We start from the raw sequence: 15,393 nt of genomic DNA, 5'->3' as shown, positions 1-15,393 counted from the left end.
CTGCTGTAAATTACGGTGATCATATTTTCCAAACCAAAAGACTGAGTATATGTTACTTAGGTGAACCAAAGGACTGACTCTGAAATGAAACTGTCTTGAAAAAAATCTAGAATCTATTATTACTATAACTAGAATATAATTAGAATATTTCATTGGTAGAGAAAAAAGTGAAATGAACCACACAATAGACACATTTCACTTTTTTTAAAAAAAGAGAGAGGGAGAGAGAGAGAGAGAGAGAATTTTAATATTTATTTTTTAGTTTTTCGGCGGACACAACATCTTTGTATGTGGTGCTGAGGGTCGAACCCGGGCGGAACGAATGCCAGGCGAGCGCACTACCGATTGAGCCACATCCCCAGCCCCACATTTCACTTCTTAATCTTAAAATCATTTATAATTGTCTCCTCTCTTTCTCCACTCCAATGCAAAAGACCAGTGACCAAATAAATGTAATCCCCAAAGGACCAAGTTCTTTTAATACCCAGTATAGTTATTGACATAACACTAACTAGACACAAACAGGTCTTCCTAATTATTCAACAAACAACTCTTTGTCAAAATCATAAAACTAAAAAGGGTGGCAGTTACCACTATGAACTTTCTCAAAAAGTCCAAGAGTGAAATGAGCCCAGAGGAGTTGCTTAAGCAGGAAGAGGAGGAATTTAACACAGTTCTACTCTCTGTGCTCGAGAAGCCAGTCAAAAAAACATACCCAAGTGCTCATCAGCTGCCATAACAAGAAGAAACTCCTGGGTCATGTGAAGACCTTTGACAGGAACTGCAACACAATGCAGAAAATGTGAATATGAGCACAAAGGTGCCCAAGAGTAGCAAGGGCAAATAGTTGTTCAAGCCAGTCAACAAGGACTGCTACATCTCCAAGATGTTTCTAAGCAAGAACTCCGTCACTATGGTCCTGCAGAACCCTCTCATTGCTGGCAAGTAGGGGCCCCTCCACACTGTTAGAACTTGCTCCTCTGCCCTGCAAAGACCTGCCCTTTGTGATGGGAATGATAAAGTCCTGTTGTTTTTTTGTTTTTTGGGTTTTTTTTCTAAAAAAGAAAGAAAGAAACCAGGTGATTTAAATATCAAGAAACATGATTAAAAATAAATAAATGAGCTTGAGCCATTCCATTACTAAATAAATCAAGAGTTTTAAAAAAAAACTGTGAAGAAAAACTGTGAATTCCTCGTTCGGCAGTGTGGCAATAAAATTAATCATTAAATTATCTGGAAAGATCAGAAAATACAGGCAGAATGGTTAGCTACTGAGGCTGTGACTTAATGCAGACAGGTAAGTCATAGGCCTTTAATGACTCCTAAACTGCAAAGGACCATCAGCACATCTACCTATCTACAGGTATATATTTATCTAAGCCACCTCACACAGAGAGAAATCTAATCTACCTCTAAAGTCTTCCCACAGAAGAAAATTCTATTAGTCCCTATGTTAACTTACTTTAAAGTTTAACACAACTCATTGTCAGAAACTTTTCTTCTAATCATTTAATCTGAATCCTTCCTTCTAGATCTTAAATCATTTCCTCTCATATTGTCTTTAACCAGTATATCTAAAACCTGGACAGATTCACATCAAGTTGGGATCATCTCATTTGGTCCTATAATTTCACAATAAATCTCAACCAAACAAATATAAATGTTACATTACTTGGTTTATCAGTGTTTTTCTGAGGTCCCCTCACGGACTTCTCTAAGCAGAAGAATCTCAGGCAGTTTAATCTTCTCTTACAGGTTCTATTCATCAGACATTAGATTTGCTTCATGATTTTCCTCTGGAAACTCATAGTTTGGAGCTCAGTGGCAGAGAAATCTACTGAGGATCCAACAAGTACTAAATTTAATGATAGGAAAACAATTATATATCTCTTTTAAGCTGCAATAGTAAGGTACTACTAGCTGACAGTTACTTTATAACTGATTCTGACTCCTCAGCTGCCTTCCATTACACTTGAATCTACATGATCACGACCAATTATATACCAGTGATATAACTAATAACATATACTTCATTTTTCCATGTGGCAATTACTTTGCCGCTTTATGTTATCTTACCTAATAGCCAGATAGCTCTGAGGATTACAGATGAAAAGAGCAAAGCTTAGAGAGATGAAAAAATTGCACAATGTCTCAAAGCTAGTAAGAGAGTAGAATTTGAACCTAGTCTATATAACTGCAGAAGTTTTTTATAGCCATGATTGAGGAAAAGTGGTGACAAGTTGCTAAAAGTTGACATAAAGCCTTTTTTGGGTTTTACAATGTATTGTTATCCAAAGACTGCATGTTCGTGTTTCTAGAAATTTGTAATTAAAATATTGTGAAGAAACTGAGAAGTTTTCAAATGCACATCCTCACGAAGGAGGTTAAGTCAACAAAGAGGTAATGATATAATTAAGATGTGAAAACAAACTTACTTAAGGTAAGTTAACTATATTAACCTCAGTCTCAAGGCTGGTACAACTGTAGATACCTGTGACACCTGCATTAGACACATTCCCAGCTGATATGTGCATCTTATCTCTACAGAACTTCCTCCTATTAATTTTCTTAAGTAAACATTTTATATTGAAAAAAATTCAAAACAACAGGAAAAGCTACAACAAGAATGTAATTTAAAAAAAAGATTTAATAGTGACCTCTCATGAACCCTCCACCTAGATTCACACATTAACATTTTGTAAAACTGATATTCATTTTTTAATTATGGTAAAAAAGAATATATAACATAAAATTTACAATTCAGAAGGTAATGAGCACATTATTTTGCATTCATTATCATCACCCATCTCCAGAATTTTTTCATCTTCTCAAAGAAAAACTATCCTGATTAATCACTAACTGCCAATTCTCCTCTTCCCAAAGCCCCTGGCAACCACCATCCTCTCTCCTGTCTATGAATTTGCGTATTGTAGTTATCTTATAAAAGTGTAACAGAGGCCTGGTATGCATGCGACCCGGGTTCGATCCTCAGCACCACATACCAACAAAGATGTTGTGTCCACCAAGAACTGAAAAATAAATATTAAAAATTCTCTCTCTCTCTCTCTCCTCTCTCACTCTCTCTTTTAAAAAAAAAAGTGTAACAATATATTTGACCTTTTGTTTCTGGCTTATTTCACTATCTCCAAAGTCATCCAAATTGTAGTCTGTGTCAGAATTTCCTTCCTTTTTAAGGCTAAATAATATTCCATTGTGTGTCTGTATCATATTTTATCACTCCTGTTCATTTTAACCACTTTCTGAACCTTCCCAGAGCCCCAATCTGTCATGTCCCAAGCATAGATGAGATTCTGAAGGCAATGTGGCAAAGCAGCACACAGCAACGCCCCCCTCCCTTTTTAACATAATTACTATGTTGTTGTTGTTGTTTTAAATATCTGTGTTTTATTTATTTATTATTATGTAGTGCTGAGGATGGAAACTATGTGCAAGGCAAGCACTCTGCCACTGAGCCACAACCCCAGCCCCCAGCAACTCCTTTAGATGTCTTCGTTTTCTGGCCAGTGAGCTATGTATCCTCTTAGTTAGACACATGATACCAAGCACAATTTTTATTGTAGTGTTATCTGCAGTGTCCTTCCTCCCACTTTTTCAAATATGTAGACCAAAGAGCTCAACCCTACCAGGAGCCACTTACCTGGAAACAGAAAGGTTTGGGGGGCAGGGTTGACACAACCTTCGCCTATTTGAATATTGATGAACTGCCATGTCCCCCAGCCTCCTGTCCCTTTTCCGGTTTCTTTTCTTATAGAAGTATTCAAATCCCTAAATCCCAGTAAAATTGCCCCACCACTCTATTTTTCTATCAAGCTCTCAGGCTTTCTTCTTTCATTTCCCTGCAAATTTCACTTTCTCCATACTGGTAACTCCTGAACCATTTGCAATCTGGCTTCACTAGTCCTAAATGTAGTGCTTAGCACACTTTCCAGGTACAAAATAGTTACTTTAAAGGTTTCTTAATGACTGATTCTGAAACTTGTCATATTACCTTATCATTTTACCTGTGTAGCATCCGATGCCTTTGCTGATTCCTTTTTCCTTAAAATTATCTACCAATGACTTAAAAGTTCCTGGTTCTCCTCCTTTATTTCAGCTTTCCAATCCCTAAAGCCAAGATTACAGGATCAGAATGAGGAGTAGTACCAACATTCAGTCGGGTGCCCAGGTGCACACCTATAATCTCAGCAGCTGGGGAATCTGAGGCAGGAGGATCACAGGTTCAAAGCCAGCCTCACCAACTCAGCAGAGCCCTAACCATCTCAGAGAGACCCCGTCTCTAAATAAATTTTAGGGATGTAGTTCAGTGGTTAAGCAACCCTGGGTTCAATCCCTGGTTACCCCCCCCTTAAAAAAAAAGAAGTGGTACTAGCATGCTACAACACAGATGTATCTTGAAAACACAATATTAAGTAAAATAAGCCAAACACCAAAACAATAGATATTATTAGATTCCATTTATGAGATGTATAGAGTAGGCACACAAAGTAGAATGGTGATTGCCAGGGGCTAGGAGAAGTGGGAAATGAGGAGTTAACTGTTTGACAAGTTACAGAGCTTCAGTTTGGGCCTTCAATTTAGGAAGCTAGATATGGATGGTGGTGATAGCTTTTCACAATGTGAGTGTATTTAATCCTACTGAACTGAACACTTAAGACTGGTTATAATGACTGGGTGTGGTGGTACACACCTATAATCCAAGAACTCAGGAGGCAGAGGCAAGAGGATGGCAAGTTTGAGGCTAGCCTGGACAACTTAGAAAGACCCTGTCTCAAATAAAAAATAAAAATGATTGTGACTGTAACTCTGTAGAGCACCCCTGGGCTCAACCCCTAGTACCACAAAAACAACAAACAAAAGAAAGTTATACTGAGGAGCTGGGAATATAGCTTGATACTAGGAGACTTGCCTAGCATGCACAAAGCTGGATTTGATCCCTAGCATCACAAAAACCAAAATTGATTATAATAGTAGAGATTTTGTTATGCAGACTTTACTACAAGAAGAAAAAATTTTTAGTAAGACAACACTAAACTTTAGTATTGAAAAATGAATATCTGGGGCTGGGGATATGGGTCAAGAGGTAGCGCGCTTGCCTGGCATGCGTGCGGCCTGGGTTCGATCCTCAGCACCACGTGCAAACGAAGATGTTGTGTCCGCCAAGAACTAAGAAAAAAATAAATAAATGTTGAAATTCTCTCTCTCTCTGTCCCCCTCTCTCTCTCACTCTCTCTTTGAAAAAAGAAGAGAAAAGAAAAGAAAAATGAATATCTGAATCATAATTTTTTTCTTAATAATAAAATTTTTATAAAAGTACTAATGATTAATTTTAGAGTGGAAAAGGGGTTGTAATTCATTACGAGTCAAGGGATATGCTTAGAAATGTTCTATTTTTATTACCAGGATCATTATACAGGTGTATTATTTATACCTCATAAGTTTATACATTTTTTCAGTTTGTGCATTATATTTCACAACAAAGATGATTCAAAATAAATATTATTGATGCTAAAACTCATAATGTGATGCAAAAGAGGATATACACATGTCTCAAACTATTTCCCTAAGATGTACTAAATTATTTTAACAAATCATAAATTTGTAGTGAGGAAACCTGGTATTCACAAACTTGACCAAGTGATTCCAAATAATATCACCAATAAGGTGACAAAATACTATCAGGTGTCACTTGGATACACCAAGAAGGATACAACATCACTTTAATTGTATTCTTAATTGTATTCCTGCCCAAAACACATAATCTGAATCTGATCATGAGGACATATCCAAATTGATGCATGCTCTACAAATTAATATCCATATTCTTCAAAAAGAGAGAGATATCAAGAATGGCAAAGAAAGTCAAGCACTGTAATGTAAGACTATAGTCCCAGTTATTTGAGAGCCTAAGGCAGGAAAATCTCTTGGATCCAGGAGTTCAAGGCCAGCCTGGGAAACAATGAGATCTCATCTCAGAAAAAAAAAAGGGGGGGGCAGTGAGGGTGGCAGGGAAAGAATGGTGAAGAAAGACTGAGGAACTTTTCCAGACTTGGGAAGACTACACAGACAAGATTATTAAATGCAATATGTTATCCAAAATTTAATTCTAGACAAGAATTTGGTTATTTTCTTGTATAAATAACTCTAATGGGAATACAGGTGATATTTGAATAAAATCTGTAGATTATGTAAATAGTACTGAGCCAATGTTATTTTTCTGATGTTGGTACTTATACTGAGGTTGTGTAAAAAGAAAAAAGAAAAAGTAGTACCAAATTATCCAAGATTGGAGCTGGGTAGGCTTAGTATCTGCACTCAACAGTAATAAGATAAGAGAAGGAATATTCTTAGAGCTTTTGGAAACTGTCAGGAATTACAGCCAGGACAGTAGAAGGTGAAAAAGTTTTTCTTGTAGATTAAAAAACAAACAAACAACAACAAAAAAAAAAAAAAAAAAAAAAAAAAAACCAGCAACTCTTAAGTCCCAATGGGAAAAAGTGAATTTTTAGATTCTGGGACTGAGAAATCTAAATAATAAGAGACACTTCCTCAGAGAACACAGTGAACTACTCTTCCGAGGTAAATGTATGTTTACATAAAGGCATGTGCATACAGTGTCTAGCCTTGGGTCCTACTCCCCACCTTACTGTTGTCCCCTTCATTCTACTCAGAGTCATCTTAACCAGGCAGGGTCTAAACAGCTGATATGGGTAGTACAGAGCTAATGTGCTAACAAATTCAGAGCTCGTTGCAAAAACAGTAATACACCTCTGCCCTGCTCACATATGAGCTTATCACATAGAATCTTATGAATTTTATGCCTGAAAAGGTCAGAAAACCCATAACCCTGACCAAAAATTTATCTATGAACTCAAGTTTGTTTATTAATTTCAATTCACTTACATGCAAGTCACCATTTTGACTCCATGGTAGTAGTGGAGAGGGAGCAATGCATAAACAAGATTCAATTGCTACCTTCAAGAAATTTATAATCTATTGAGGAGATAAGACTTACATGCAAGTCACCATTTTGACTCCATGGTAGTAGTGGAGAGGGAGCAATGCATAAACAAGATTCAATTGCTACCTTCAAGAAACTTATAATCTATTGAGGAGATAAGACACATATACAAATTATGATATAGGATACAATAAAAATGCTGCCGAAATGTTAAAAAGTCAAAAGAAAGAATTTTAATCATATGATAATCATGAATATATTTACTGAATACTAATAATACTTTAAATTCTGTTTACTCCAGCTCCCCCTAACCCCAGTACTGAGGATGGTACTCAGGGGATTCTACCACTGAGCTATATTCCCACCCCTTTTTATTTTTTATTTTGAGACAAGGTCTCCCTAAGCTGACCAGGCTGATTTGGAACTTGCAATCCTCCTGTATCAGCCTCTGGAATCAATGGATTTACGGACATGTGCCACTGTGTCTCATTTACTCTTGTTCCTATCTTGATCTCATCCAGCTCATTGTAAATACCATCAATGTGTCAATGTCTCCCAACTTTCTATCTTCAGACAACACCTCTCCAAAATCCAAACTTACATATATATAAATAAATAAAATTATAAATATATACAAATCCCAAACACATATTATACATAATAACACTATATATAATAATTCTCCACTTAGGTATTAGACTGATATCTCAAAGTCAATCTAATACCTAAGTGGAGAATTATTAAAATTGTAGGGAGTTGGATATAAAAACTTGTTTAGATTCATCTTCCTTTTTTTGGCAAGAATACATCATAAAAGACAGTAGAATGAATAAGACATAATTTTCCTATGTTCATATATGAATACACAACCAGTGTAACTCCACATCATGTACAACTGCAAGAATGGGAAGTTATACTCCATGTATGTATGATATGTCAAAATACATTCTACTGTCATGTATAACTAAAAAGAACAAAATAAAAGCATACTTATGTGATAAAATATATCCATTCTACAATATGAAAAAAAAAAAAGAATACATCATAAGTGGTATCTTACACTTTCTTTTTTCTTTTTTTTTTTTTTTTCGTACCAGGGATTGAAACCAGGGGTGCTTTACCACTGAAACACATCCCCAGCTCTTTTTTATTTTTGAGACAGTATCTCACTAAGTTGCTTAGGGCTTCACCAAATTGCTGAGGCTGGAGGTTCAATCCTCTTGCCTTAGCCTCCTGAGCCACTGAAATCACAGGCATGAGCCACCATGCCCAGCTATGCCTTCTATTTCAACCCAACAGGAGGCACATAATTAACATTTGATTGAATGTATTTCCATTTTGTTAAAATTGATTAGTAGGTTCAAATGTTGCCACATTTTCATGGGAGGGGCAACGAAATGTTGATATTCTAATTTTCACATATAGTTTCACTTATTAGCTGGATTTCTATAAAAAAGAATTTTCTCCTCATCAAGTACTTGATTACCTAAGGAAAGTTGTGATAAATGCTTGATTTTTTTCCCTTTATTTACTAGTTTTCAAAAATATGACAGGTAATGTAGCATAATCCAAAGACAACCAATGATTTTTTTAGGATAATAATGCACCCATAAATTTTTAACATATTTGATATGCTTTGATTCAAATATGATATGTTACAGTTACTGCAGTTATTCATTTTGAAATGTATATTGTCCCATCTTTGGGGGCATCCCTTCAGGTTAGCTCCAGAGCCCTTTTGATGTGATTCTAGTAGTCTTTGATGGCTTCTTTGCTTTCTAGTGTAAAAAAGATAGATGTTTAATTAGGATAATTTCTGCCCCATATCTAGAATCAGATGTTTCTCTAAAGCATGTCAGTTCATTTTAGTAGAAAGTGGTATTTAGGGATTCCAATCTGGATGGTTAGAATGCTCACTGATTGCTACTAGATTGGTCATTGTTTAGTTTCTCCAATTAAATTTTGGGATTTCAGGAATTTTACTCTGCTTCTTTGATTTTATATTTGTAGCTTTTTCTCTTATGATCAATGTCTTGGTTCCTGATAACATTAATGTATTTTTTTTTTGCTTTGGTATACTACATGTATATTAGCTCCAGGGTGTGTGTGTGTGTGTGTGTGTGTGTGTGTGTGTGTGTGTGTTGTGTGTGTGTGTGTGTGTGTGTGTGTGTAAAATGAGATAACCAATGAAAGCAGTTTAACATTTCTTTGTAGTTGATTTTTTCCTTAGAGCATATTCTCATTAAAAATTAGTGGGCTGGGGTTTTGGCTCAGTGGTAGAATGCTTGCCTAGGATGTGTGGGGCCCTGAGCTCAATCCTCAGCACCACATAAAGATAAATAAAGGTATTGTGTCCATCTACAAGTAAAAAATATTTTAAAAATTAGAGTTAGGCTGGGGATATAGCTCAGTAGTAGGGCACTTGCCTAGCATGAATAAGGTCCTGGGTTCACCCAGTACTGCGAAAGAAAGAGAAAGGAAGAGAGAAAGAAAGTGTGTGTGTGTGTGTGTGTGTGTGTGTGTGTGTGTATGGGGGGGGGGAGAAAGGGAAAGAAAGAAAGGGAAAGGAAGGAATGAAGTGGAGGGAGTACAGTTAAGCTGGGCAAAACCCAAGAGGCTGAGTCAGGAGGATTGCAAGTTCAAAGCCAGTCTTCACAAGATCCTATCTCAAAATAAAAACTAGCAAAGGGCTACAGATGTAGATCAGTGGTAGAGCACCCCTGGGTTCAGTCTCTAGTACCACACACACACACACACACACACACAAACACACACACACACACACACAGAGTACAGTTAAGGGCTGGGGATGTAGCTCAGAGGTAAAGAGTTTGTCTATCATGCACAAGACCCTGAGTTTGATCCCCAGTACTGGAAGGGAAAAAAAAGGGGGAAATTACTGGCGCTGGGGCTGGGGCTGGGGCTGAGTGGTAGTGCAGTTGCCTAGCATGTGTGAAGCACTGGGTTCGATTCTCAGCAGATTCTCAGCACTGCATATGAATAAATAAAGGTCTATCAACAACTTAAGAAAAATTTTAAAAAGAGAAGTTACTGTATTTTATTGTTATTTTAATTTTTATAATGCTAGAAATTAAACCTAGGGCCTCACAAATGCTAGGCAAGCACTCCACCACTGAGCTACATCCCCATTCTCTACAAATTCTCTATATAAATGGAATTGTAACAGTGTGTAGTTTTTGGCAGCCAGTTTCTTTACCACAAAAATTTTTTTTTCTCATGAGGATGGATCTTGGGGTACTTTACCACTGAGCTACATTCCTAACCTTTTTTTTTTTTTTTTTTTAATTTTGAGACAGGGACTCCATAAATTTCCCAGGCTGGCTTGGTACTTGGAATCATCCTGCCTCACCTTTCTAAGTAGCTGATATCACAGCAGTGAGTCACTGCGCCCAGCTCTATATAACATTTTGCATGTTGTTGCCATATATCAGTAGTTCACTCTTTTTTATTGCTCAGTTGTATTCTATTGGGTACATACACTACCATTTGTTTTTTATCAGTTCTGTTGCTGGATATTTCAGGTTATTTGTTTTATGATAAAGCAATTACGTATGTTCATCAACAAGTCTTTTTTAAATATCTTTATTTATTTTTATGTGGTGCTGAGGATTGAACCCAGGGCCTCCTCACATGTGCTAGGCGAGCATTCTACTGCTGAGTGCTCAAAATGAATCCATTTTAAATATAGAGTTTGATTGAGTTTGACAAATGTATAGTGTGTGTGCCTTGTCTGATGCTGCCACCCCAATCAAATACAGAACATTTTCATTACCCCAAAATATTCCTTTGTACCCTTTGAAATCAATAACCAGCCCAAGGCAACCACTTATTTGTTTCCTGTCACTGTAGATTAATTTTGCCCATTCTAGAATTTGATATAAATTTATTCATGCAGTGTGTACTTGTGGCAACCATAAACATGTACCACTGATATCTGCCTATGGGGAGTATAATCAAGTGATGGGGCCAGGGATGTAGCTCAGTGGTAGAGCACTTGTGTGGCATTTGTGAGCCCCTGGACCCAAACCTTAACATGGCCAAAAAAAAAAAAAAATCAAATCTTCATAGGAGTTTTGTGTGTGTGTTGTTTGGTTTGGTTGGTAATGAGGACAGTATCCAGGGCACTCTCTACACTGACCTAAAACCCCAGCCCTTTCTGATAGTTTTATTGGTGCATTATAATTCCCTTTGAGACAGGGTCTTTTCTTTTTATTTACCAAAAAAAAAATAGTATTTATTTTTTAGTTGTAGCTAAACACAATACCTTTATTTCATTTATTTATCTTTATGTGGTGCTGAGGATCGACAGGGTCTTGATAAGTTGTCCAGGCTGAGGGCTGGGGTCGTGGCTTAGTGGTAGAGTGCATGCCTAGCATGTGTGAGACACTGGATTCAATTTTCAGCACCGCATATAAATAAATGAATAAAATAAAGGTCCATCAACATCCAAAAAAAAAAGTTGTCCGGGGGGCCTGAAATTTATGATTATCCTGCCTCAGCCTCCTAAATCACTGGGATTACAAGTGTGAAGCACTGCTCCTGGCTAACATGTGATCTGGCTCCTATTATCTCCTATTCTTCTTTCTCTCACTTTTCTGCTAGAGTCACATTAGGTCCCTTGTATTTTGTGAATATACAAAGCATACTACTATCTTGAGGACTTTACAATACCACAAAATCACAAATATTTTTCCTCTTCTTTCTCTTCAGTTCTTTCTTGAAGATCCTTCATAATACACCTTAACTTCCCTTTCCAACCTTTCCTCCTGCATATATTCTGCATTACCCCTTTCATTCAGTCAAACTAAACCATTTATCTTTCCCTCATTCTGTACTTTCTGTTTAGGCTATCCCTTTTTTCTTGAATGATTAATTCCCATCTAGGTATTTAGTTACATTTACCTTTATGCTTTACTTTATTTGTAAACTAAGGTTTCATTTCATTCCCTAGATAATTAGGAATATGACCTAACTCAACACAGCTTCTTCTGTTAAACTGACTTCCTTGCCAACTACATGAACTTAGGCAAGTTGCTTACCTTCTCTAATAAAGTTGCTTTATTCTCCCAACCTATACAATTATAATGATAGTACCCTACCTTATAGGGGTTTTTTTGGGAAATAAATGGAACAACCTCTTAAATACGTTTAGCACAATGTCCATAATTTATTCAAAATTGTTTGAGTACTCACTGTATGCCAGCAAATGAAATACACAGAAAGTATTCCCTTGATAATGCAAAATTTGATTCATACAGTCATGATCTCAAAATTGAGTAATGCCATACACTTAGGTTTGAGAGTCCCCCACAATAAGAGATAGCTTTGCTCACACTAAAGTAAAGGATGGTGTCAGAGACCACAGGCTAATGGAAGTAATAAAGGAAGACAGTATCCATAAAGGTTTCTTATTCACATTGAGGATCACTTTCTTTATAAAAGAACATGGGGCAACAGGATAAAAAGGAAATTTCTTCATTGTCCTTCACAATGCTCTGTAGATGGAAGGTAAATTCAATGCCTTTGTCCTACCCATTTACTTAGTGTGAATAAATAATAATTAAGAAAGTTACTCAATAAATATTTATTATGGGCCTCCTCTGTGGAGCACACATAGTAATAATTGCAGCATTTCTCATCCATTTCAATCTTTCTAAAGATTATTGTACTCAGAGTCTTTTTAGAGGTTGTTTTACATCTGTCCTTTATAGATGAATGAGCTGTTCATGCTAAAAGGTGACCTTATGACTGCTGGTATGCATTATAATCATAGTATTTTCCCAAAAAGTCAAGGATAAGCCTCTGACACAGCAATCTTGTAATCCAACACGCTTCTCTCTGTATGAAGAACGCATCATAAGCAGAACTGAGTACAGGGTGGGAATCTGATATTTTGGTTGATAGGACCATACCATCTAGCAGAGTATGCTGGAATTCTGCCAAATGAGCTCAAATCCCCAGAAAAACTAATGACATTCATCAGGCTAGAAGAGAAACCAGCATCTTTTCTTTATGAATTACCAAAGCTCGTTGAAATCTCATGAAGATTTTAAACACTACAAAGATTATGATATTTTCAGGCTGGGATTATAGCACAGTGGTAGAGTGCTTGCCTAGCATGTGTGAGACACTGGTTTGGATTCTCAGCACATATAAAAGTAAATAAAATAAAGGTCCATCAACAACTGAAAAAAATGTTTTTAAAAAAGATTATGATGTTTTCCCTTTCCCATGCATACACATACCTCAAGATGAATGTGATTAATTGCCACAAAAGTCTGATTTTTCTCATTTGGCAATTTCAATATTTTATTTTTATTTTTTATTTATTTATTTTTTAAAGAGAGAGTGAGAGAGGGGGAGAAGAGAGAGAGAGAGAGAGAGAGAGAGAGAGAAATTTTTTTAGTATTTATTTCTTAGTTCTCGGCAGACACAAATATTTTATTTTTAATACAAAATATGAAGTTATTTTCAGAAAAATTATAGAGATGGCTCTCCCACTATGTAAATGTGCTTATTTAGTTTACTTATTGGATAATTCACCACCATATATTATGAACACAGCCAAAGCTATAACACCTTTCATAGTATTTGAGATTTTATTCTATCTTTTGTGTTGTACTCATTCCAGTGAGCACCCAAGGCAAGAGCTTATACTACTGCCTTCCTCTTCTAACTACCTTTTTCAGTAATACACCCGTAAGAGACCCATTACACAATTTAAAGGTCCTTCAGCACAAACAGTTTGAAAACATTAGTTGTACCACTATATCTGCCAATCTTGCTTGATAAGACCATGGAAGAAGTTACAGAATGAGGGAGTTCCCAAAGCTCTTATGTGGTCAATACAGGGACTGACAGTTAAATGAAACACTATAATAGACTCCATAGTCACCTTGTACACCCTCGTGAACATACCTCACATTCATGCATATTGGCAGATCCCTAACAATCCCCCTGGATGGGTCTTTGAATGACATCCTTTTACTACTAGGCTTCTGCCACAGTACACTTCCTAAATGTTTACACGTAATAGGTGAAAACCTATTTTATAAAAACCTATTATGTAGGAGCTGGGGCTGGGGCTCTGTGGTAGTGCACTTGCCTGGCATGTGTGAGGCACTGGTTTCAATTCTCAGTATCACATATAAATAAATTAATAAATTAATTAAAGATCTATCAACAACTAAAAAAAATTTTAAAAACCCTTATTATGTAAAAATATGCTTTGTAATTTATATATGTATTTTCTTAATTTTTATACAGCTTTCCATATTTTGTACATATATGCATCTGTATTTTCTGCCTTTAGTTGTAAAATTCTAGAGCACAGATATGAATACAATTTTCTTTCAGAGCACTCTGAATAAACAGTATGTGCAATCTGACACTTAAAACTATTTTCTGATAATATGATGGAATCATCACCCAGTGACTGGGAAAGAGAAACCTGTAGCTAACCTTTCTGACATTGTCTGCCTTTGACAAAGGTCCTGCTGAGTACTCATCCAGCACACATAGGTGATTTTAGTTTATCATAGTCTATATTTACAGCTATAATTAATAAAACCCAACTCTAGCAGGATCTGAGATTACAGGCCTGAATTTCTGCCCCAATACCGTCTGATCAGTTGCAATCCTTTCCTGTACCATTCAGATCTATTGTCTATCCTGTGTTAGACTTGATGAAAGCAGAGCTTCTGGTTAACTGCTACTGAACCTTACTCTGAGACCCTATGCCAGTTAAAAGCCTTAGCTCTAGAGTTGCTATGGAAACTGTCCCCTACCTATTCCCACAATCCATTCTGACTCTCTGCCTCCACATAGTACTCTTTTCCAATTGCAGACAAGGAAGCCTGCACATCTCTTCATGCTGTTTTCCAGATTCAGAGCTGCAAATGGGGGTGGGGGTCATTATCTCATATGTCATATGGAGTGAAGCATCCCCACCAACTAATGTTCTACCAGTACTCATTTCCCTTTCTCTGCTACAAAAAGGATTTTCAGAGACATGTTCAAATTGGTTAGAGAATGCAATGGCTGTTTTGCCATAGCACATGTTCCATGCTAGGGACCAGGATTGCTGTGAGGTATTTGACAAATAGAAACTGCACAATCAGAATGTGGTTCACAGACAGCCTTGCTGAATCAGGTAATCTGCTCCTTTCTACCACCCTCTACCATCCCCAAAGTGTGAGGTAAATGATACCAAAAAAAAAAAAAAAAAGAAGAAGAAGAAGGCGGCGGCGGTAGCTGGCATCCTAGGGTAAAAGACAGGCCTTCAGTCTGTACATATATGCACACAATGATTCTTGTGTCCTGGTAAAAAAGGCGGTAGTGCAGAACAGGCAGTGGAAACACCTGGAGGAATGGGTTGGTGGGGTAGACTCTCA

General features: G+C 36.7%; 1 protein-coding gene and 1 pseudogene across 6 annotated transcripts in view; one reads left to right on the top strand and one right to left on the bottom strand.

The window, feature by feature from the left end:
* Tp53bp1 (tumor protein p53 binding protein 1) overlaps positions 1-15,393 on the bottom strand; it is a 96,224-nt gene that overhangs the window by 80,071 nt on the left and 760 nt on the right. For 2 of the 6 annotated variants that reach the window (XM_078049701.1, XM_078049702.1), the window contains exon 1: positions 5,115-5,133. The exons of 1 other annotated variant lie outside the window; for it this stretch is intronic. The gene's annotated coding sequence lies outside the window, so the exon portion shown is untranslated. Of the gene's footprint in view, positions 1-5,114; positions 5,134-15,393 lie in introns of those variants that run through there. 3 more of the 6 variants (XR_013438814.1, XM_040274205.2, XM_078049700.1) reach the window with 3 other exon arrangements.
* Positions 596-949, top strand: LOC101957849 (small nuclear ribonucleoprotein Sm D2 pseudogene; annotated as a pseudogene).

This window comes from Ictidomys tridecemlineatus, chromosome 5, assembly GCF_052094955.1.
Source record: "Ictidomys tridecemlineatus isolate mIctTri1 chromosome 5, mIctTri1.hap1, whole genome shotgun sequence".
NCBI classification, from domain to species: domain Eukaryota; kingdom Metazoa; phylum Chordata; class Mammalia; order Rodentia; family Sciuridae; genus Ictidomys; species Ictidomys tridecemlineatus.
This window is presented reverse-complemented; position numbering and strand designations above follow the sequence as displayed.